At 38.8% G+C, this 26038-nt stretch overlaps 1 protein-coding gene and 1 non-coding gene across 2 annotated transcripts in view; one reads left to right on the forward strand and one right to left on the reverse strand.

Annotated features, from left to right (window-relative positions):
• LOC136866889 (receptor-type tyrosine-protein phosphatase H) overlaps positions 1-26038 on the forward strand; it is an 819913-nt gene that overhangs the window by 73941 nt on the left and 719934 nt on the right. The window lies entirely within an intron of this gene.
• Positions 2882-2999, reverse strand: LOC137499053 (5S ribosomal RNA). The gene has a single exon (XR_011017994.1). It is a non-coding gene; the product is annotated as a 5S ribosomal RNA (ribosomal RNA).

The following is a 26038-nucleotide window of genomic DNA, read 5'->3' on the forward strand; positions in this document are numbered from 1 at the left end:
TTTCTCAGTATCCGATACCGATCACCTTCAGAATCTCAAATAGCTTGGTCCAGTCACCATTATCAAATGCCTTTTCTAGATCTACGAATGCCATGTACGTGGGCTTGTCCTTATTTGGTCCTCTAAGATCAAATGTAAAGCCAGGATTGCTTCATGTGCTCCTACATTCCTTCTGAAGCCAAACTAATTTTCTCCCAACTCACCTTCAACTTATCTTTCCATTCTTCTGTAGATAATATGTGTTAAAATTTGCAGGCATGAGATACTAAACAAATGGTCTGGTAGTTTTCACACTTGTCATGCTTTCTTGGGGAAGCTAAACAACATTCTGTTTAAAATTGAATGGCACTTCTCCTGTGTCAATAACGTCACCATGCTGGTTTCTCCTAAGGCAATCAATAATTCTGATGGTATGTCATCAATTCCAGATGCCTTATTCCTCTTTAGTTCTCTCAAAGCTGTGTCAAATTCTGACCTCTCCCATTTCATCAGTATCAACAGTCTCTTCTCATTCCAGAACATTACCATCTACTTCCTTCCCCTGATATAACTGTTGGATTTGTTCTTGCCATCTTTCTGCCTTGTCTTCTTTCCCTACCAGTGGTTTTTCATCTAACCTCTTTTTATTCATGTACCTTTCTGCAAAGGTTTCCTTGATTTTCCTGTATGCAGCATCTTCCGTCCCTATGGCCATACAACCTCCAATATCCTTGCACTTCTCTTTTAGCCATTCTTCCTTAACTGTCCTGCACTTTCTATCCATGTACTTCATTTTTTAATCACCTATATTCCGATTTGCCCTCCTAAATTTTTTTTGCATTCTTGTACTTTTGCCATTTGTCAGTCAGAACGTGAGTTATCCATTGATTCTTACTTGATCTTTCCTCTCTTCTGCAACCCGACTGATCTCATTCTTCTCAACTGTCCATTATTCATCAATTGTATTTCCGTCAGCCTTTTCATTTAGTCCTTGTTTTACATGTTCCTTGAAACAATCCTCACACTTTTTTCTTTCAACTTGTCTAGATCCCATCTCCTTGTATTCCTTCCTTTCTTCAATTTCTTCAGCTTGAGATGGCATTTCACAACCAACAAGTTGTGGTCAGAGTTCACGTCTGCTCCTGGGAAAGTTTTGCAATCCAACACCTGGTTTCTGAATCTCTGCCTAATCATAATGAAGTCTATTTGATATCTTCCAGTGTCTCTAGGTCTCTTCCACATACACAACGGTCATATTTGGTGTTTGAACCAAGTATTAGCAAGGACTAAATTATGATCGGTGCAGAATTCAACCAGCTGGCTTCCTCTTTCTTTTCTTTGTCCCAGTCTCAATTCTACTGTATTACCTCCTCTTCCTTGGCCTACCACTACATTCCCATTTCCCATTGCAATTATATTCTCATCATCTTTTACATATTGTATTAAATCTTCTATCTCTTCATATATCCTTCCGATTTCCTTATCATCCGCTGAACTAGTATGCATATAGACCTGCACTATTATGGTGGGCATTGGTTTGGTGTCTATCTTGACAACAATAACACCGGCCTGCGAAGATTTTCCGGCAAAAGTAATTGTATGTGATATACCGGTATGTTACATTTAGTGTTCTGATGTAAAAAATAATGCCAGTTGTTTTGTATCACGCACAGATTTGTCACAAGTCCGTCTTGTGTTTATGCTAATGGAGCTTCGTTGTTGTAAATGAGGTTTGGATTGGTTGTATGGAATGCAGGTATGGACATGTCTGAGAGAAAATATTATATGTGCTCTGTTTTGGAGGGGAGTAGGTAATCATACAGGAACACCAGAAGAACAATTAGAACAGTTGCAGTTCGCGCATGCACAAGGTCAGACAAGGTCAAAATGCCAAAATCGCGTTTCTCCATGGTCTGAGAGGAGAATCTGAGAACGTGTGTCGCGCCTTCGTCTACAAGTTACAACGTGCACTTGAAGTCGATTGAGTGAATAAGTGAGTTAGTTTGTGTTAAAGTGGCAAGTGGCAGTGATGTGTGGACAATCCCAACTCGTTATGTGGCCAGTATACAATTAAAGGCCAGAAGCGAAATAGTATGCCATTTATAAAAAGCCTGTGCTTGGTATATTTTAACATGAAGTTAGGTGATCAGGGCAAGAATTTGGCACCCCATATTGTGTGTAAAACGTGTGTAGAAAACCTGCGGCAATGGTACAATCGGTTGTTGCCGACAATACCATTGGGAATCCCAGTGGATTGGCAGGAACCAAGATATCATATTGACAAATGTTATTTTTGTGTATGTAAAGTGTCCAGGTTCAATATGAAAAACAAAAAGCACATTGTGTATCCTTGCCTTCCATCTGCCGTAACTCCGTACCACATGGACCCGATACTCCTGTCCCAAAACCACCAATACAATTACCAGAGAGTGTGTCTTTGTCATCTTCAAGTGCGGAGGATGGTGTGATGATACCTTTGTACCGTATGTTGAGGATAAAATTCCATGTCTTTATAATCAGTGTGACTTTAATGATTTGGTGCATGACCTAGACCTCACTAAAGAAAAGAATGAACATTTAGGATGAAAATTAAAAGAGAGAAATTTTTTACTGCCTGGGACAAATTCATATTGTTACAGAAATTGGGAGGAAGAATTCCGGTAGCTTTATGTTCACAAAGATGAGCTTGTATTTTGCTGTGATATCCCTGGCTTGATTCGTTGTCTTGGAACTATTTACCAAGCAAAGGACTGGCGTCTATTTACTGACACCAGTAAAAGGTCATATTGACTGGTAGATACTTCTGGAATGCTGACGTTCAGTTCAGTACTGGAATTTTAATCCAGGTACCTATGCAGGGGCACCACGAGCAGGAATCAGCTTCACCCCCAAAGGGAATTGAGCCAACGGCACGTGGTGTTCCCAAGCGGTCACCCATCCAAGTACTGACCACGTCCAATGTTGCTTAACTGCGGTGATCGGACGAGAACCGGTGTATTCAACATGGTATGGCCGTATGGCCAAGATGATAGCTACTCTCCTGGAAAATCGTCGCTTTTTTGTCGAATTCCAAGGACGCCGAAGCAGATGGAGGAATCAAAGGAATGGACTACCTCAAGGCAGTGTACTGGCTCCTATTCTTTTCAACATCTACACTAATGACCAGCCATTACCAGAAAATACTAAAAGCTTTATCTATGCCGATGACCTTGCACTTACTACTCAAACTGATACCTTTGATGAAGCAGAGATCTCTTTAACTGCTGCATTAGAAGAGCTAGGTACCTATTATGAGAAAAACCAACTCAAACCAAATCCAGCTAAGACTCAAATCTGTGCGTTCCATCTGCGGCATGCGCAGGCCTCTCAGAAACTCAAAGTACTATGGAAGGGGAACTTACTGGAACACTGCTTTACACCAAAGTACCTGGGAGTTATGCTGGATCGCACATTAACATATAAGAAACATTGCCAAAATCTGAAACAAAAGATAGCTGCCAGAAACAACATTCTACGAAAGTTATCAGGAACAAGTTGGGGAACACAACCACAAACAATTAGAACATCAGCTCTAGCTCTATGCTATTCTGCAGGAGAATATGCCTCCCCGGTTTGGTACAGGTCAGCTCATACGAAGCAAGTCGACATCGCTTTAAACGAAAGCTGCAGGATCATCACTGGATGTTTGAAACCTACACCCATTGAGAAGGTCCAACTTTTAGCTGGTATTGCTCCCGGTGAGATTCGTAGGGAGGTAGCAGCTAACAAAGAAAGGCTCCAGGCATCTTCTTCAGAAGCACATCCTCTCTATGGATACCAACCAGCCACACAGAGGCTAAAATCTAGGAAAAGTTTTCTCCGCACATCAGTTAACCTTGAGGGGAAAGCAAAGAATGCTAGAGTCACAATGTGGAAAGAAAGAATCCACCACCTTTGCAACTGGATAGAGCCAAAGGAAAGTCTTCCATGTGGACACCAGGAGAAGTGGACAGTATGGAAAGCCCTTAACAGACTCCGTACAGAAGTCGGCAGAACCAAAGTAAACTTGCGGAAGTGGGGCTTCTCAAGTGATTCATCACTTTGTGATTGCGGAGAGCAGCAGACGATCCAACATCTATGTCAGTGTGTTTTATGTCCTTCAATGTGCTCTATGAAAGACTTGATTGCAGCCTCCCCCAACGCTATTGACGTCGCCCAATACTGGGCAAGCATCATCTAGCTCTTGAATATTGCTGCTCTATCTGTGATTGTATAATAGACTTGTATATTTGTATAGTAGGAATGTAGATATCTTGTTGCTTTTTGTTAAATATCTATAAGTAAAGTTGATACTTCTGACACGAATAAAGAAAGAAAGAACCAGTAAAAGAAGTCTCAAAGGTGTTCTTTTGCACAATGGAAATAAACTTGCTTCAATGCCAGTCGCCCATTCAACATCTCTCGTGAAAACTATCACAATTTATCTATGGTGTTGCAGACTGAACTACAATGAACACAGATGGTTACTGTGCTGTGATTTAAAAGTGTGCGGTATCATAGTAGGGCAGCAAGGAGGATATACAAGTTCCCATGTTTTCTGTGTGAGTGGGACTCTCAGGATAGGGATCGTCACTGATTAGTGTCTGAGTGGCCCAAGAGGAAACAGTTTGTGCCTGGAGAAAAAAAACATTGTAATCATCCATTAATTGATCCTCAAAGTGTGTTATTGCCCCCTTTACATATTAAATTGGGAATTATGAAGCAGTATGTGAAGAGATTTGATAGAAGCAGTCCCTGATTTTGGTACCTCTGTCAGAAATTTCCAGGACTGTCAGATGCCAAAATTAAGGAAGGTGTTTTGCCCCCAAATTCGAACGTTTGTGAAGGATCCAACATTCAGTACGACGATGAACAAAACACAGCTTCAGGCATGGGATTTATTCAAGGATGCTTGTAGCAGATTCCTGGGTAATGTTAAGGATTGTGGAAACCATACTGTACAACTTAAAATTACATTTCCTGCACAGTCATCTGGATTATTTTCTTGCAAATTTAGGAGCATTCTGTGAGGAACATAGCAAGTGGTTCCACCAGGATCTAAAAGAAATGGAACAGGGGTGATGGGACGTCTGCATGATGTAAGATTACTGTTGGTGTCTAGTGCAAGGTAACACTATTGAGGAACACAAATACAAATCAACACAGTGTTTATTCACATCAAAGTGCAGCAACCAATAGTATTCTTGTAGTGAAATGAAATGTCGTATGACTTTTTGTGCCGGCATATCCCAGGACGGGTTCGGCTTGCCAGGTGCGGGTCTTTCTATTTGACTCCCTTAGGCGACCTGCGCGTCGTGATGAGGATGAAATGATGATAAAGACAACACATACACCCAGCCCCTGTGCCATTGGAATGAACCAATTAAGGTTAAAATCCTCGACCTGGCCGGGAATCGAACCTGGGACCCTCCGAACTGAAGGCCAGTATGCTGACCGTTCAGCCAATGAGTTGGACATTCTTGTAGTGAGATTCATACATTCTAGCAATGAACATGTTACTTTTTGTATATTCATTGCAATTTGATCATGTCCCATTAACGACATATATTCTCTATTATGGTGTTTTCTTTCAAAATTACAACAATATGTCAAATTTAGATTTCAAATAGCAAAAATTTTTAAATGATAGGCAAAATCGGTTTACATATTTGAAATCAGCACACCTAAATTAGGGTAAATCACCTCTTCAACCTTTTGCCAGAGAGATTTCTTTTGTTTTTTCTTGCAGGCCGGTGTAATCCTTTCACTATGTTGGTCATAGTAGCTTACCCACTGCCAATTTTTGTATTCATTATTAAACCAAATCCTGCATTTTCCCTGTTTGATTTTGTGTCAATAATTCTGTAATTGCCTGACCAAAAATTCTGCTCTTTCTGCCAACGTCCTTCACTTATATCAACTACGTACATTTAATTTTATTCTAGCCATCTCCCTTTTCAGATTTTCTAACTTACAACAATGATTCAAAGTTCTAAAATTCCATGCTCTTACTTGCAGAATGTCAGTATGCATCTTCCTGATGATCGCCCCCTCTCGTGTAGTCCCGCCCAAGATATTGAAATGGGGCACTATTTTATCTCCGGAATATTTTACTCGGGAGGAAGCCATCATCAGTACATCATTGATACAAAGAGAGCTGTGTGTCTTTGGGAGTTAGTTACAGCTGTAGTTTCCCGTTGCTTTCAGCCATGTAACAGTATCAACACAGCTAAGCCATGTTGAGTACTATTACAAGGCCATATCAGTCAGTTATTTAGACTGACACCCTTGCAACTTTTGAAAGACTGCTACCCATCTTTTGATGAACCGTTCATTAGTCTGTTATCTCGACAGATACCTATCCGATATGGTTGCACCTATCTGCTTCACTGGGAGGCACAAGCTTCCCAATCGTGGCAAGGTCTCGATGGTTCGCAGGGGAGGTTCTTATTGATATACCAGAATGTTCCCACATATTCTGTTGTTACACCTAATTCTACAAACGGTTCAGAGATGGCAACAGGCACTCTCAAGCAGTACCAATTTACAGGCGCAGGACTTGACTCCAAAATAGGACCGTGGAAGCAAGAGAAGCAAGAAAGAAATGAGCTAAAATCGAGGAGAGGTGAAGATGAATGACAATGTGGACCAAAAAGATATTGAAGGTAGTAAAAATATTACATGCAATAGGTGAAAATAAGAGAAGTATGTGTAAATTGTAAATAAAGGTGGTAAGAGTGTGGAGAAAAAGGAGAATGTGGAAGGAGTACTTTGAATAATTACTAAATGCAAATGGGTTCTCAGAGGAGGATGAAAGTGAACTACGAATGGAAATGTACGTAACATGGGAGGAATTTACAGGAAGACGGGCACTAGGTTTGGACAAGTTGTGACGAGAACAGCCAGAGAGGTGGCTATATGAGTTGTATGGAAGAAGGGAACAATTGTATCTGTCTTCACAAATGAAAGTAAAGACAATCAGGAGTCACTCAAATGTGTCCTTGTGTGAAGATTTTTGAAAAGATTCTCGAGAGGCAGATTCGGGACAAAGTACAGCAGAAGGAGGATAAGATATACTGATGGACATCCCACAGCAAGGTATGGAAGTCCCTGTAACACTTTCCACCCTTTCAAGTCTTACAGTGGCGATGGGGTAGGTAAGGGCTAGGAGTGGGAAGAAAGTGACCATGGCCTTAATTAATGTACAGCCCCAGCATTTGCCTGGTGTAAAAATGAGAAACCGTGGAAAATCATCTTCAGGGCTGTTGACAGTGGGGTTCGAACCCACTATATCCCGAATGTAGCTTGATAGCTAAAACCCCACAGGAGCTTGCTCGGTTATAACACTAGCCTTTCCTAGAGCTCGTGTATACTGCAGTTCCTGTTCCTCTATATTGTATTGACTGTTTATTACTCATAGCTGACTCTATTTTAATTTTCTTTTCCATATTTATCTTCTATACCTAGGAAAGCACAGATGAGCTTTTGCATGCAGCTATCTCATTTACAGCAGTATGATCAGGTCTGCTTCTGCATCGTATTGCTTCATTCAGCTCATTAAAGAAACTTTTATTCATCATACAGATCTTCTTATCTTCTCTTCTTCTTTTTGTTTATTCTTATTAATAATTTATTTAATGCGCACAATGTGCAAAGAATTAATATACAAAAATATTATTCCTCATTACAAAATTTCACCAGTGATTCTGATCGCTGTTTACAACTTAAAACATGGTACCCAGTACAGTGTGCACCACATCTTGAACATACACGGTTCAAACCTGGTTCATGATAACGCTTTATATTACACAGTTTATAATGGAACCCATGAACGGAGAAGCTTGTCAGCAAGTGTCGCAGTTCATATCCACCTTGAACCCACTTGCGATTTAGCATGGTATCGGTAGAGTAGAAATCTTCCCAGATGGCAGCCTTCTTCGATCGTAGGTCTCGAAGCAGATGTATATAGGGTGTTGAACTGTAGCCTTAGCTCTTCCACATAAAAATCCCTCTCTGCATAGCTCATACACGAGTCGGGAAGGAGAATATTTGGAGAGGCACAGAGCCTATTTCAAGTAGTTTGCCTTCAACTTCTCGATTTTATCTAACTGTTTCATATTCAAATGTTCCCAAATGTTTTCCAAGCCATATGTTGCCACAGGGCTGATTTTTAGATGAAAGAGTTTTATGGCTGTTTCTAAAGACAAGTTTCTCAGATGCTTAATGTCAGATATTGCTTTCATAGTCTTTAGCTATCCGCTGTCTCCAGACTGACATAGAAGCAGCCTTAAAGAAACCAGGAGGTAAATTGCATGCCATCTTTATAGATTATTCGAAAGCTTTTGACACCATAAGCAGAACCATACTGTTAGAAAAATTGGAGAGTATCATTGGTAGTACGAACTACCTTGTACCGCTGATTAGGAAGCTACTGCTCAACAATTCAATAGAAGTAGATGATGGCATTACCAAATCCATTATTTTGGAACAAAGAACCGGGAGACCCATTAAGTTTATTCTTATTAGTTTCCACCTTTTCAGACTCAGTGCTATCGTAGTTGTACCATGTTTCCCTTTCTCTTAACCTACAACTGTTCTACTTGACTCTATTTTCTTTTTCTTTTGTTAGCCTTGGAGCTAATTTCTACTGGCGGCATAACGGTACCTCACTCTTTTCTACCCACAAGGGGAGATGGGTCAAGTTTTTCCTATTCTCTACCAGTGGCAGCCACTCTTTTAATCCCAGGATTATTTGCCCCCCCCCCCCAATCCCATCCTCATATATTATATGGGTCTCCTTGCTTGTCAGGTAGAAATTAAAATGACAAAATATTAGGCTAGTAGAAAATTACAAAATCATAAAAATTAAGGTATTTACATCATCATGTTGTAAATACAGCCGGTCACATGTAATATATAGCTTGTCCCAGTGCTAAATGCAGCAGCCGGATGCAACCCCTCAGTGACTGAAGGAGCAACGTATAAGGAAAAAGCAAAGTTGTCTTGGTACAAGGCCATGAAGTCCCTTGGAGGGTTGGAAGGTAAAGGCTTTCACTATCCGTGTAACCTCGGCACTTGGTGGGGTAGAGTGGTTAGCTCTACGCCCAGACGCCTTTGCTCCCAGGAATTAACCTGGTACTCATTTTTGGTTCAGGCTGAGTGAACCTCAGGGCCATGTGCACCTCCGGAAGTGGAAATCTTGTTTCTTAAATTTGTGGACTTCCTGACGGGGAATAAAATCCACGTCCTTCCGTATGAACCGAACGTGCCCTTACCGCCTCGGCCTGGCAGCCCCAAATATATAAGGAAACCTTCGTGTTACTTTGCCGCTGAGCATGTGGACACGTGAGAATGCTGTGACATTAGAGGAGCCCGGTCACAAGCTCATGTGCCCAGAGCACACTGCTGGGACGGTTGGGTGGGGGTTGCTAACGGTCCTATCCTTTCACTGTGGAGTGTTGTTCAAAGTGTGCTACTCATTCTCTTTGGTGTGTTAGTTTATTTAATAATTTATCTTAGTTTTATTCTGCTTTCAACAGCATTTTCTTTGTATGGATGAAAACTGTCTGAATGATGTTCTCTTTTATTGAGAGTTCATTATTTTACTATACAACATCCTCTATTCTGTGCACTGCAATTCACTTTTCTGTGTAAACGATCCAGGGAATAATAATAATAATAATAATAATAATAATAATAATAATAATAATAATAATAATAATAATAATAATAATAATGACTTCAGAGCGCTGGCCTTCTGAGCTCAAGTTGGCAGGTTCGAACCTAGCTCAGTCCGGTAATATTTGAAGATACTCAAATATGTCAGTGTCGTGTCGGTAGATTTACTGGCGTGTAAAGTGTAAAGTAACTCCTGAAGGACACAATTCCATCAGTATGGCATCTCCAACAACCGTAAATTTTCAGTGATGGCTCGTGAGGTACGAATGGATGAATTTAATTAATTAATTAATTTAGTTTAGTTTAGTTCTGCTCTTATCTGTATGACCCTCTCATTTCATACCACATGAGCCCCTATTGTTCCCTTCCTTACTAAACATACAGCACTGACTTGCTGGCTGAATTGGCTTAAAGAGAAAGAGCCTAAGAATGGCACCGCAGCAAGTGTCAATGATTCCTTGTTGAGCAAACACTAGGATGGTGTCGACTCTGTGGTGAAGGTCCACTACCCTGTGGACTTCCTGCACACTGTAAATCCACCAGGTTTTCTATGTCATAATTTCAGTCTGAAAGTTGGAGAACCCAAATTGTTGGTAAGGAATCTCGTATCTCCTAAGCTTTGTAATGGCACCAGGATGCAAGTGAAGTTGAAGCAACCATCTTCAAGGATACGGTGCCGGAATACAATTTTCATACTCCGCATTCCTTTGATTCCCTCTGACTACCACTTCCTATTCAAACAAGTGCAATTTCTCATTAAATTATGCTTCAGACTGCCAAAACAAAGCTCAGGGGCAGTCTTTAAAAGTTCCTGGTATAAGGAATGATGGAATGATTGGTTTCCCAATCACCATTTATATGTAGCCTGTTCATATGCAAGGTCTGCTGACAGCCTTGTGATTCTGCAACCACAGGTACGAATGAAAAATGTTTACAATGAAGTTTTATAAACCAACCTGACTTTAACAACAACTTTGGACAATATCACTTGAATGGCAGTAGGCAAGGAGGCCCTGCCTTTATAATTAAAACTATGTAGTGTAATTGTGACTGGCTGTAGGCAAGAGAAGCTGCCATTATAGTGAGAACTTCCAAAGTCAAGTGTGATCAGCAGTAGGCAATGAAAACTCCCCAACTTGTTTCTTACTGGTACTAGGAAACAGGGGCCTGTCATTAGAGTGAAAAGTTCTGAACTAGAATATGACTAGTAATGGAAAATGGGGGCCTGTCATTATAAGGAAATCTCCCCAACTAGAATGTGACTGGAAGCAGGAAATGAGGCCTGCCTTTGTAATGAAAACTCCCTAAATCAATTGTGACTGGAATAGGCAAGGCATCCTGCCATGATAATCTAAACTCCAAGACTCAACTGGCTGTCATTATAATAAAACACTTCCCTGCTCGGACTTCACATGAGAAATGACATATGGCGACCTCCTCGTGGTGTTTCTCTAGTAACACTAAGAGTAAGACAGTCCAATAAAATCTTGCAAAGTGTATAGTATTTTACCTAGAATTCTGTATACAATGTGCCATTTCATAGCAAAGCATGGGTACATGAGCTAGTTTAGTAAATCAAATTGGGATGGTACTGACAAGCAGGAAGAAGGATAGATTAACAACTGGAGTAATGATTGGTGGAGCAGATTAATATAGGAAAATACAGCAATAAACAATAAGGAAATAAGTGAGCAAGCAGATAAGCTTGGTATGGAGAAAAGCTGTCTTCCAAAAGAGCAAAAGATGTACTGTGTACTTCAGGGGAGCTAAGCCAGAGAGATAACACATTTGAGAAGTAATGTAGATGTGAAGAGAATCGAGAAGAATGTGAATGAAATGGCAGGAGCCCAAGAAGGAGACCAAGGGACAGATGGCTGAAAGGAACAGAAGAATATGAAGAGGCTTATGTCCTGTACAAGACGATGATGAAACTTGAACCAGTCTAAATCATGATATAAATATTAAGAGCTGTTGAATATTTCTGACTTGCATTTTTTCCACCTGGGAAGTAGAAACTAGGTCGTCAGCGGCTAAGAAGATACAAAGCAGAAGAACTGAGAATGACAAAGGAAAAGACGTGGAGACTGTCCTTGTCCTTCTCTTTCCCCCTCCTTCCTTTTGATGTTTCTATACGTGGCCATGCTCTAGTTGGTACTTACCATTATGTGAAAGGAGGTTCAAGTTGGACTCATTCTGCACTTCTTCTTTCTCCGGCATGCACTCTGCTTATTACATGTGATATAAATCAGTTTGGATCCGTATTGATGATCTTTGACTTTATATAATAACAATAAGTTATTGTATTATTTTATTGACCTAATCAATACATTAAACACAGACAATTAGGATCTTGTCCTTGTTAAATTATTCGTTGACATGTTATTTAAAGTATGGTACATGTTTCACCTTAATTTTGCCGATATCATCAGCCATGATTTGACCTTAAAATAAAATCAGGCACCTGACTGACTTATGACCTAATATTGAAATAGAACTATATTAGAAGGGATCTTAAAAGGTCATGAATAAGAATTAACATTAGTAAAAAACTATTAAACTGATAGCTTTACAAGACTTGTAACTATGAGTAAAGTGAATAGTGCAACAGTTGATTGTGAACTTGTAATTTAGGAAAGTTGATATATGTAGCAGTATTTAACTAGTAAGTAGTTGATAATGGAGAAACATTCCATATTATCAAATCAAATGTGGTCTTGTTAAAACGTGACGATAAACATTAACAAATTAAAATGTCGTTGAATGGTAGTCTTGTAACTGATGAATAATCAGTTGTATGCATAAGATAAATGTCATTAGCATATGGTATAATATTTTCACTTTAATAATGGTGTGAAAGCTGATAGCTCTTAATTGATATTCAAAATTGATATTGGACTCCTTAGGACCATCTCATTTAATGTGATATTTTGGCGTTACTACAAATTGCAGGTTTTGTTGACATGCTGGTCAAAAGGGGTGATGCTAAAGTTGTGTGTAGATAAGCATGTTGTTTGTTGATTCTAAGGTGAAGTCTGTAATTGAAAACCAGAAGCATGGTGTTAACATTGGAAATAAGGTTCACTATGAAAATGACATGGAGAACGTACAAACTTACCTGTTGTCTTTCAGCAAGAGTAACTTGTTGTGTTATGATCTTCGGGCTGCTGGCAACTGTTGAGTTCTTACTGTGCGTGTTATAGTGGTGGGATCCCGTTTTAGCAGGTTGCACTCACAAAGGCGTGGCTATGGGCCTGCTTGTTGTGATTGAAGGGGAGCTGCTAGCGGGGGGGGGAGAAAGAAGAGAGTGTATTATGTATACGAATGGTGGGAGTGCTTAGTGATTTAAGATTGAAAATTTTGAAAACTTTACTTGTGAGGGGAATTGATTTTTGTAAATGTATTGCGATCTGTTCGTAAAAAGGACTTTTTAAATCAATGACATCATTTAAGTTCCTATCTTTGTTGAACTGCTGGTCAAGAAATATGAAGATATTTTCGTACTCTGTCTTGAGTTTACCTTTCTTGATTCTTTTTAAGATATATAAATCCTATTCTCTGGTAGTAAATTTATGTCCTGTGTCCCCCATTTGGTTGGCCATTGCAGAAAATGTAATGTTCAGCATATCTGGTTGAAAAACTGCTGCCAGTTTGGCCAACATAAGAAAAATTGCATGTAAAGCATTTTTATCTGTATATACCTGATCCAGAATAACGGAAATCTGTAGTGTTAATTGAGTTGTGATAAAAATTAAATTATGATTGGTGTTTTTTTGTTGTATATGCTATTTTTACATAATGGCTTTTTTATATTTTTTTTTAGGGAATTGGTATCAGATGAATGCTATGGTTGGTGAACGTGAACTTAGCGAATGTTGGTTTATTGTGTTTAAATGGGGTTAAATGTGTGGCTATTTTCAATTTTACTTTGTTGATGATTTTATTAATCATGTCTGCATTAAATCTGTTGATTTGGCTATTTCTTTTATAAACTGTAATTCTTTTTTTTTTTTAGATTATTAGATGACATAGGGATTTTTAATGCCCTATGTACTAGACTGTGGTAAGTGGCATTTTTATGTGAGTTAGGATGTACACTTTTTATGGTTGTTGGAGTGAAGATATATTTCGAAGTCAAACTTGTATAAAACTCGCATGGTTTTAACATCTAGGGAATTTAAAGAATTATTGCTGTCATCTTCCTTAGTGAATTTTATATTATTATCTAAATTATTAAGGAACAATAATATGTTGTCACTGTTGTTGATTTGTTTGTCAATGATTGCTATGGTGTCATCGACATAGTGATGCCATAGGCTGAGCCCTTTGATGTTATTAGTTATCTTTCTGTGTTCGAGATTATTCATATAGATATCAGCTAAAAATCTGGATAACGGATCGGCAATTGCTAATCCTTCTTGTTTGTAAATTTTCTTATTACAAGTGAAGTAATTATTGTTTAAAACAAAATTGAATAATTTTAAGCATTCATCAATTTTGATTTTTACTTAATGTGCTATGTTTGGACAGATTACTTTTTATGATGTTGATGGTGTCATTGACAGGGATATTTGTGTACATATTAGTAATGCCAAAGGAATGTAAAACATGGTTTTGTTGTAAACTAAATTTGTTTAAGGAATTGCAAATTTCGATCAATTTTTTAAAATGGGGTTTGTATTGTGGAATTTGAAATGTTTCTTTAAGAATTTATGAAGGAACTGGAGGTTTTATAGGTTGGACTATTCCTACTATTGATTATTGGTTGAATGGGGACAGTTGGCAGCAGCCCATATATCATAACACAACAAGTTACTCTCGCTGAAAGCCAAGAGACTTCACCTTAGAATCAACAATCAACATGCTTATCTACACACAACTTTAGCATCGCCCTTTTTAACCAGCATTTCAGCAAAACCTGCAATTCGTAGTAATGCCAAAATATCATATTAAATGAGATGGTCCAAAGGAGTCCAATATCAATTTTGAATATCAATTAAGAGCTATCAGCTTTCACACCATTATTAAAGTGAAAATATTATACCATATGCTAATGACATTTATCTTATGCATACAACTGATTATTCATCAGTTACAAGACTACCATTCAACGACATTTTAATTTGTTAATGTTTATCGTCACGTTTTAACAAGACCACATTTGATTTGATAATATGGAATGTTTCTCCATTATCAACTACTTACTAGTTAAATACTGCTACATATATCAACTTTCCTAAATTACAAGTTCACAATCAACTGTTGCACTATTCACTTTACTCATAGTTACAAGTCTTGTAAAGCTATCAGTTTAATAGTTTTTTACTAATGTTAATTCTTATTCATGACCTTTTAAGATCCCTTCTAATATAGTTCTATTTCAATACTAGGTCATAAGTCAGTCAGGTGCCTGATTTTATTTTAAGGTCAAATCATGGCTGATGATATCGGCAAAATTAAGGTGAAACATGTACCATACTTTAAATAACATGTCAACGAATAATTTAACAAGGACAAGATCTTAATTGTCTGTGTTTAATGTATTGATTAGGTCAATAAAATAATAAAATAATTGTTATTATATAAATGCACTCTCCTTCCACATCGTGGCCAGGATTGCTCATAAGGGAAGGGATTCCTCCTCCACCAACTTCACAGCGTTCACAATTTTTGAAATAAGCAAACCACTGCATCGGAATTCTTGAGGCGCCACACCAAAGGTACTGTGGCATGCATGCAGGTTAAGCTTGGCTACTGTGCATGCACCAATCTCTAAGTCTGAAGGCCTGACAAGAAACATCGGTTCCATCCGGGGTGATTCTTGTGGAGTGAGGTGCAATTGCACTTTAGTTACACATTTACTGAAAGTACTGCGTCCTCACGTTGTTCATCACGACTAATGTTTGTAGCTTAGTGTAGTGCCGTACCTACAAGCTGCCATGACTTCTCAGGAGATACAGGTAGTATTGGATGAATTAGCCAAAAGAGGACAAGCCATGAAATTCTGAGATGAATGAATTACAGCAGCAAAATTCTTCACATTGTAATTGAATTGTGAACTAACCAATTTGTGGGAAGGTTACATAGTTTGAAACTAAGTAATCACATCACCCATTGAGGCAATTGTCCATTGTTTTGAGGAAAAGCAAACAACGCTCAGATGTTTCAACACAGAGAAAAATGCAATATATCTTAGTTTAATAACTATAACCTAATTATAAATATTTGAATCAATTCAAAAGTAATCAATGTTTAATAAAGAAGAGAGGAGTATTTTCAATTCATAATATATTTTCAGTCTAGACGTTGGCATGGCTTTGAACTGTATATGATAGATAGTGTCTGTTTTGTGTTTTTTTTTCACATCTGTCTTGTCCAGAAGTGCATGTCCGTGCTTACAAACAAAGTTTGAACGTACGATGGGACTTTACTTGCTATACAGCTGCTAACGAAACAGAATATGAAGTTTCTGTTATCTCCCTGACACGCAAGAGGGGTGGGTGTGAAGAAGACAAGGAATTTCACGTGACAAACGTCAGTGCTGCAGACTCTGAAGTAATGATCCCTAATCTAGCACCTTACTCTGAGTATCAAGTAACCATCAGGCTGAACACGTCTAGTGGTAAAGAGGTCACTGACATGGCCGTTGCATCAACATTAGAAGACGGTGAGTATTTTTGAACCTTGTTCATGATGAGATCGCACGAGACGTAGGATGAGTTTGAATTTGAGGAGAATGAGTGGACATAAAAATATTTAAAGTTATTAACAAAGGCCCCCTTCTAAACACTACAGAAAATTGTTTTATTCATCTTGACCAATACTTCAACCCCAATTTGAATTTAAATGACATTTCTGAAAAACCTAATATTTTATTCGACTTCCTGCTTTTTCAAAATGCTAAATTTACAAACCCAAATTCAATATTCCAGTCCTCATAGTGTTCCTACGAACATTTTCCACTTTCTATAACCCACCCTTCTGAGCCACCTTAAACTACTTCACCTCCTCATTTATTTCCCTATTCTTCCCTTTATTTTATTCATTATTTTTCTGCTTCAACTTTTTCTTTTCTCATTACATTCCTTTTTTCACTCTCCCATTTGAATGACATTTTCTAACATCTGTAATGATTTTGACCACTCTAACATTCAAATTTATACTTTACGCTATTCTAAGTTCGACCTTAACTCTTACCTCCAAAATATCTCACACTATGTCATTACACTCCTCAACTGTTCCAATATTCTGCTTTTTAGTATTTTTTTCTCTTCACAATTGTTTTTCTCTATGTCATATGTTTTAATAACTTCATTGATCTAACTTACGAAACTTTTGGAAGCACAGTGCCTATCCACTCTTCAAGAACTTGCTCCGTAATACATTTATATATTTGATCTGCGACTTTCTTCATAACTTCTGGATCTATCGACACGCAGTGCTATTGTAAAATGTTTCAAATAAATTTATGAAAAACTTTCTACATTCTGTACTCCAATACTGTTATCATAATGAGATTCATAACATGTAATAAGCCTCATGTAATTGCCTCATAGACTGCAGATGAACTCTTTAAGAATTTACTCCATGCTACATTTAGATACATATTTGATTCTGGACTTCTTCATACACAGTGCTCTCCAACACTTATGTTTTACTAACATCCTTGATCCATGACTTCTTCATGATTGACACGCAGTGCTGATCCTTAAAATTATACAGTGCCTTATAAATTGCAGCTGATAAATAGGTATTTGATTTTAGACTTTTTCATAACATTGTGTTACAGCTCTTCATAAACTGCATGTGATTGACTATTTTTTCAACGCACAGAACTCTCTAAAGATTTTAGTGCTTCACTATCAGCAACCTACAGAATTCTTTATACTTAGCAATTTATCCCGTAAGTACCGAGGTCTTGATTTGTAACACTAACTACGAGGGCCGGTCAGTGAGACCGCCAAACGTTTTTTACATTTTAATACATGTATAAATTCTAACATTGTCTAGAAACATTTGCAGTACTCAATAGTGACCTTTCCTGATGGGAAAATACGCAAATAGTAATGGAATATTCTACTACTTGATGACAAATCTTTTTAATTATGACGAAAGGCAAAAACACAGAAAAATATGACAGCAATAAAGGAACTAAGGAACAGTACGATGTATCACTAAGTAACATGAAAAATTCTACTGCAGTCACTTAGAACACAGTCATGACTAACCAGAAGTGGTGGAAATTAATGAAAATTATTAACATGGAAAAAATCTGCAATGCAGAAACTTAGTCCTCATTTCTACTCGTGCTGAATGCAGCGAGTACATACTTTGCTAGCGCACTCCAAACAGATTGGATTTTTGCACCCGTGGCACAAGTACGAGGTTTTCCTTTTCTTCTTTGGGTCACACAGGTAACACATTTTCCTTTTTTTGCAGCTTTTCATTTGAGGGTTGTGGTTCTTCTTCTGGCATTCTCATAACTCTGTGGATGCAAGCTCTCAGCTCGAATGTGAGATGAAAATCGTTCACTCTTCTTTCCATCTGCGGTTTCACAAGAGAGGAGGCAAGATCCAACATGAATTCTAACCTAGTTCTCACAGGATTATCCTTGAAGGCATTGTACATGACGAAGGCATTGACAGAACTGATGTCCAGGACCCTGTAGAAAATGGCCATGGGCTACCATCGTGTGCGCCGTCCAGTGCAATAAACCACACACTTTTCATCCAAGGCGTCTACGCCTCCTTTGTTGCAATTATAGTACATTGTAATTTCAGACTTATTAGTCTCAGCATTAATTGCACTGTCGTGGTGCATAGAAGATACAAGAATCACAGCTCGCCCCTTCTTTGGGACTTCTGATACCATTTTCGCCATTGTAAAGACCAAAGTAATGTCTCTGGTAAATCCAAATTGACACAATCCTACTTTTCTCGTCCTTGATGGCAAAAATTCCGGTGGAATTTCCTGTTTATTCTTTTTGAGAGTTCCTATGTATGTAAGGTTCTTGTCTTTTAGACACTTCACAACTTCCATTTAACTAAACCAGTTGTCTGCAGTAATATTTCTGTTAGATCCGTATAGGGGAGCACTGAGCTGAAGTACTGCTTGAGTAGGTTTCGAAAGATGACGTTCTTCTACACTAAGTGTTAATCCGTCCGAGTTCTTACCGCAGTAGATGTACTCATTATAGAAGTAATTGTTCCTAGCACCAGTAAGGCACATTAGTTTTAGTCCATACTTGCACGGCTTACTGGGCATATACATCTTGAATCTACACCTCCCCCTGAGGCTGATCATCATCTCATCAATACACGCAGAGGATCCAACACTGAATGCACTCTGACAGTTCCTGACAAATGTGTCAAATACCTCAGAAATTGCTGCTGTAGGATCGATCTCTTTGCGTTCACTTCTGTCGTCAGGGTTGTCAAATCTAAGGTTTGAGAGAAGAGTTTCAAATCTGTTTTTACTCATCATGCAGCAGAATATTTCCTTCCCGGTGCCATCTGTCACAAAACTTGACTTTGTGCTTCCATGATTGGATTTGAAAGCTGCAGACTAAAATAACAAACCTATGAAGGCTTTCAGCTCCATCATATCTACATTTCTCAAGTCTGTTTGTGATTTGCACTTGCTTCTCTCTCTGCTGAGTTTTACATTTGTCCATCGAAGAATGATACCGAGAATATCATCCGTTATAAGAAGATTCCATACAGATACGGGGTCAGCTTCATTACCAATTTGAGCTGCACGTCGTAAAGCTGGGAGTCTCAAAATATTGTGTTTCAGTGTCCGAGAATGCTTAGGGACGCAGGGTTTTGATGATCATTTATATCGATTCTTGCCGTAATAAAAACGAGGTTGAACTGAGTCACTATTACTTTCGTCAGAAGATTCACTCACACTATTTTCTTCTATCTCATCGTTCACTGCACTAACTACCACTTCCTCGTTTCAGAGTCCGAACTATGATCACTGTCTCCATCACTACAGTCCTCTTCAAGCCACCCCTGCTCAACTTTAGTAAAGCTTTCACTTGTGACACATGTCCTGGAAGTATCCATAGCAGTATTATTTGTGACACTAGTTCCTGCAGGACTGTTCTTACCACAAACCTTCTTCACTGAGACTCTTCACTTCATACTCACTGATAAATAAAACAGCAAGATCCGGTTTCACGGGATGCTTGCATGCGACTGATCGCTGAGACAGTTCACATCCACTGGTAACGTAAATACCGAGGTCCGGTCTCACAGGCCGCTTCCTGAACGCCAATCATGACTGCGTCTAACCTTGAACTTGTTACTGTCATACTACAGGGGTGAAGGTAGCTAGCAGCACAAGTAATTGCAACAGCGTGCCGTAGCCATCTCGATGACCGGACCTCGCTACTTGAGGGTTTATTTATCTGTGCATTGTTTTACACTTATTTATGATCGACCGATGACGACCAAGAATACTGGTCGCAACTGGTGCCAATTTTAATTAAATAGGAATGTAAACTTACATTTCTTATTTTAATAGTATTGAAAGGTTGAACCATTTTATACTTTCTTTTAACTTCTTTTAACTAGATAATGATCACACATATAAACAACTACTTTGAATTCTGAATTTTTAGAAAACTCACCCACTCTCCTATAATCATTAAAAATCTTCTTTACACCCCAACTCTCATAAACAGGCGGTGTTTTGTAGTTTAATTTACTGTGCTTTAAAAATCCCTCTTTCAGCTAATAATCTAAAAACTGAACTCGACTATATAAAGAATCTGATAAAATTTAATGGGTTTTAAATTGAAATGATTAAACGATTAACAATAAGATCGAACTTAAATTAACCACAAATCTCACCCCAGACAAGTCTAAAAAAAACTAAATTTGTCATGTTTACATATAATAATGCAGCGATCTATCAGGTTGTGAATACCCTGAAAAAACATAACATTAATGTAACGCTCAGGACAGTGAATACTAATCAGAACATATTCTTTAATCACAACACAATCAATCATAATAATAGCCATTATTCAGGATCCAGCATATACAGACTAACTTGCACACAGTGTGGAGTGTCATGTATTGGACAAACAGGCCTGCTGGGACGAGTGGCTCAGATGGTCGAGGCGCTGGCCTTCTGAACCCAATTTGGCAGATTCGATCCTGGCTCAGTCCGGTGGTATTTGAAGGTGCTCAAATATGTCAGCCTCGTGTTGGTAGATTTACTGGCACATAAAAGAACTCCTGTGGGATTGAATTCTGGCACCCTGGCGTCTCCAAAAACCGTAAAAGTGGACGTAAAGCAAATAACATTCTTAACAGGCTGGAGTTTTAATACTAGATATAAGGAACATTACAATGCCAATGTGCCTCGGTGGAAAGGGAAATTATAGTGTGAAAATGGATGGAAATCAACTCCTCGCAAGTAATTGTTTCAAGTACCTTGGATCAACTGCATCTGATGATGGCAATCTAGATCTGGAAATTACACACCGAATTCAGGCTGCCTGGTTAAATTGGAAAATGCTGTCTGGTGTCCTCTGTGACAGGAGATTAAATGTCCAAGTGAAAGGGAGTGTCTACAAAAGTGCGGTGAGACCTGCCATGATATACGGTGCAGAAACTTGGCCAATAGTACAATCGCAAAATAAGCGGTTGGATGTAGCCGAAATGAAAATGCTACGATGGATGTGTGGTGTTACTAGGAAAGACCATATCAAGAACAGCTTCATACGAGGCAGTGTTAAGGTTACTCAAGCATCACAGAAAGTTCAAGAAAGGCGGTTGCTCTGGTATGGTCACATTAAGCGCAGGGATGAGAACTATGTAGCAAGAAGAGTGCTTGACTTGGAGGTGAAGGGCAGGAGGGAGATAGGCAGACCTAGAAGAAGATGGATGGACTGTGTGCGAGAAGACTTCGCAGAAAAGCAGTTAACTGAAAACACCATTTGGGACCGAGGAAAATGGAAAAGACTTGTCAAAAACGTCGAGCCCGCATGAGCGGGAAAAGACGAAGAAGCAGAAGAAGAAGAACAATGCCAATAAGCATAATAAATATTTGGTGGTGAGCTCTCACATGAGGGAATTAGGACATCATTTCACATCCATAGGAAAGGACCTTACTATTATCTGAAGAATAGGTAAACTAATGAATGAATTAGAAAATTTATACATCTTTTTAGACCAGGTCTATAATAAAAACCAAAATCTCAATGATGTTACCGATGTTAAAAATCCTCTATATGAGTCAACACTTAGATTACTGCGCATTTTGAACTTGAAACATAATAAATTCTTAAACATTTTAAAATCTTTGTACTTAAAAGCTCCCACTATCTCACATAACACAACGCCCTCCCAAGCCGCCCCTAAAAATTCTCCCCAGCCAACAGCGCACACTTTCAAAGCTCTGCCTACCCCCTCTTCCCCTCCACATTCCTCACCCCTACGTTTACACTGGTACAATACTAGAAGTAGAAGCGCCAGTCAGGCAGGCACAGCCAGACACGTCCAGCACAATTGAAGAAGTAAATAAACCTCGTTCATGATTAACTGTCTCGCATCACATATCCAATTCTTCCACACCATTCCTCATGTTACAGATTCCTACTCCAGAAGTTAAGAGCCAACACTTAGCTTCACCATTCGATCAACAATTTTAAGCAACAGATGATGATGCACCTTCATAACTGAGCAACAATTTCAGTTAAGCTTTATCGAGAATTTGTTATTAGATCAATTCATCACACATGACAGCAAGCTGGATTCATCCAACAAACACATTTTAACAACAGTAATTTTAACGTTGAATTCGACTGCAACCAATCGTACAGCACAGATTCAAATAATGTCTCCACGATTAATGGTCTATAACAGACTGACATTTTCGCTTTGGTGTTTGAGTTCACATTAGGCTCTGTAGCCAACTAGTAAATGCTTTTTCCAGAAAGAATGAGCCATTGGACAAATGACTATTAACGTTTTCAAGCAGATCATGCGTAAAAAAGTTGAAGATCCATTTTAGTCATAGACATTCTAAATTTCACAAGAGATAAGAAAGGAGTGACCAAATTCTAACTTTAGAAGAGTTTCTTTTACCATCAAGATTTTTTCATTAGCAATCATTGTATTACCGGGCGAGTTGGCCGTGCGAGTAGAGGCGCGCGACTGTGAGCTTGCATCCGGGAGATAGTAGGTTCGAATCCCACTGTCGGCAGCCCTGAAGATGGTTTTCCGTGGTTTCCCATTTTCACACCAGGCAAATGCTGGGGCTGTACCTTAATTAAGGCCACGGCCGCTTCCTTCTAACTCCTAGGCCTTTCCTATCCCATCGTCGCCATAAGACCTATCTGTGTCGGTGCGACGTAAAGCCCCTAGCAAAAAAAAATAAATAAATAAATAAATAAAAATAAATTGTATTAACCACAAGTTTAGATGTTTTTATTGTGTCAGTTTTAAGGTATTATACAAATACAAAATATTAAGAATTTTTAATCTTTGTTAACATATACTGTGTGATCAAAAGTATCCGGACACCTGGCTGAACAGGACGTACAAGTTCATGGCACCCTCCATCGGTAATGCTGGAATTCAATATGGTGTTGGCCCACCCTTAGCCTTGATGTCAGCTTCCACTCTCGCAGGCATACGTTTAATCAGGTGCTGGAAGGTTGCTTGGGAAATGGCAGCCCATTCTTCTGCGGAGCGCTGCACTGAGGAGAGGTAGTGATGTCGGCCGGTGAGGCCTGGCACGAAGTCGGCGTTCCAAAACATCCCAAAGGTGTTCTATAGGATTCAGGTCGGGACTCTGTGCAGGCCAGTCCATTACAGGGATGTTATTGTCATGTAACCATGATTTTAAGGTTTGAATCAAGGGTGAAGATGCCCCTGAAGGAGGGCAAAATATCTATCAAACAAGACTTTATAATATTATGTAAATCTTAACTTCAAGAACTTGTATTGAAAAAGGTGTCATAATAAACATTTTTGTATTACTCTTGTTAAACATCAAATTCAATACGGACCAAACATGAGAATTATCACTTGTAACATACCACTTAGTCAAGCAGCTGGTATTCTTTCTCCCAAGTCTTCCCAGCCCAAACTTTGCAAAATTCTTGTACCGGTAATGCTACTCTTTTGTCAGAAATCACCCAGAACAAATCAAGCTGCTTTTCTTTGGAGTTTTAAAGACCACCAACTCATTTTTTCATTTTCATCATGTTTTTTAAGAAAAATCTTTTTAACAAGCATTTCATATTGTGTGTCGAATGTTTTTAGGTTATTACGTATATTTTACTGAGTGTGACCCTATACTGGGTTGAAATACTTCTATCTAAAATTTTATCTTCATTGGGTATAATATTGAGTATTGACTAGGAGGATAATCGTGTGTCGGGATGTGGCGACTCCATCGCCCTGTGCAATCAGTCACCCGAGTATTGGTGAGAAAACTATACCGATATGAGGTAGGAGGAAATGCCTGCCCTCAACCTTAAACACCTAGGGAGATGCTGGCAACATGCTACGTGACAAGCTGGCTGTAAGAACTCTCAGTCAGGATCTCACGGAATGATGTGGCAAATAGTTTCTTTCATCCCACTGGGAGACAGGCACTTTTTGTGCCCATCCATTTAGAATTTCATTACACATTGCTTTAGAACCATTTTCTTCCAGTTTCTTGGGGATATGTTCCATTCTTCTTTTCCCCAAGTTGAAATTCCTAGGAACTGGTGAATGTCCTTCAATCCGGGGTAATCTCACTTCATAGCGGCCCTCTTCATGTACCTTAATGATGTTGAGTCACCTGTTCTCTCTCTTCTTTATTTTTCTTTCACCTGGATCTTGAATAGCAAGAGTATCTAGCTCCCAAAGGTTGCTCACACAATCGGTGTGAGACAGTGTGAAACCTATCCCAGGTACTGTAAGTCCACACCGTAGAATCTCTCTTCTCCCAGTGAACCGCTCCAACCTAAACTTCAATTGGCCTATCTTCAACGAAGAGCTGAATGGTCCAGGCTGAATGACAACAAAAGTTTTCTTCACCTAGTTACAAGCATATATCCCATCTACACTTCTCATCCTTACTTGTGAGTGAGATGTGTTTCTGGATTAGTTACTTTACTCCCAAAGAAAACATAAATCAGTGTCTCATCTCCGATGGGTTCATACCCCATGCTCTGAGCAGCATCTTTCCTAATATAGGAATGTTGGGATCCAGGATCCATGAGAACACGTACTTGTTTTTCCTTTTCTCCTCATGTGATCACCATGAGTGTTTGTAGAAAAACCTGACTACAGTTCACATTTTGTAGAGATTTCTCAACTCTTACATCTTTTGGAATTGGTTGCCTATAAGACACCAATTCCTTCTTCTTCTTGTTTTATGACCACATAGGATCACTTTTGTCAGTCCATCGTTCAGGTCTCTTCGAAGAGATTGTTCGCGCTTTGTGGTCTTTCCAGTACTTCTTCAGCTGCCCTGATCTTCGTGCCCTTTCCTCGGTTGAAAATGTGTGTGTTGTGGGTTTGTTCCACGTAAGGGTAAAGCGGAGATTTGTATTTAATTTTATCTCACTTGTGGTGTGTTCTGTTGTAAGGCCTCTCTCCTTCAGATCCTCTCTTACTTCTCTGACCCATTTACATCCTGTTGTGGTATTTTTTCAGACGAGATTGTGTTGTACTAGTTGTTTCAGAAGTCTCAAATCCTGCATCCTCATAAAATATGTTCACAGAATCCCAGTCTCCTCTTACAAATAGTATCTGTAATGGGTTCTAGCTCTAGGAGCTCTACCTCTTGTTAGGTATTATCCGCCACTGTCCATCTTTCTGGTATTTTTTGTTGATGCAGGTTCTTCCAATCCACCTTCCAATTTTCTGAAGTCTGTCAGGTGAAAAAGTGTTTCTGATGCATATGTAGCTTCTGGTTTTATAACTGTATCACATTGTTTTATTTTTGCATTTATTGATAGAAATTTCTTATTGTAGATGCCCCATATTAATTTTTGTGTGTTAGCTAATCTATTTGTTTTTGTTTGGATTGAGATTTTTTCATTTAGATTATGTGTTATTACTTCTCCAAGATCTTTAAATTGAGTTACTGTTTTGATTTTATTACCATTTATGGTAACTTCTTTTAGCTGTATTGGTTTTTGGGACATAATTTCTGTTTTTTCAAACCAGTTATTCCTATTTAAAATGTTTCTCTTTTCATAAAACTCCATTTTCTGAACAAGCATCGCTTAAGTGATTTCCTTTACAAAATACACATGAGTTTTGTTAGACTAAAAATTAACAAGACCAGCTGCTGTAAGAAGAGTATTTTTATGACTGCTTGACTCTGCTCCTAATGCCTTTGGAAC

This window comes from Anabrus simplex, chromosome 3 (genome assembly GCF_040414725.1).
Source record: "Anabrus simplex isolate iqAnaSimp1 chromosome 3, ASM4041472v1, whole genome shotgun sequence".
Lineage (NCBI taxonomy): Eukaryota > Metazoa > Arthropoda > Insecta > Orthoptera > Tettigoniidae > Anabrus > Anabrus simplex.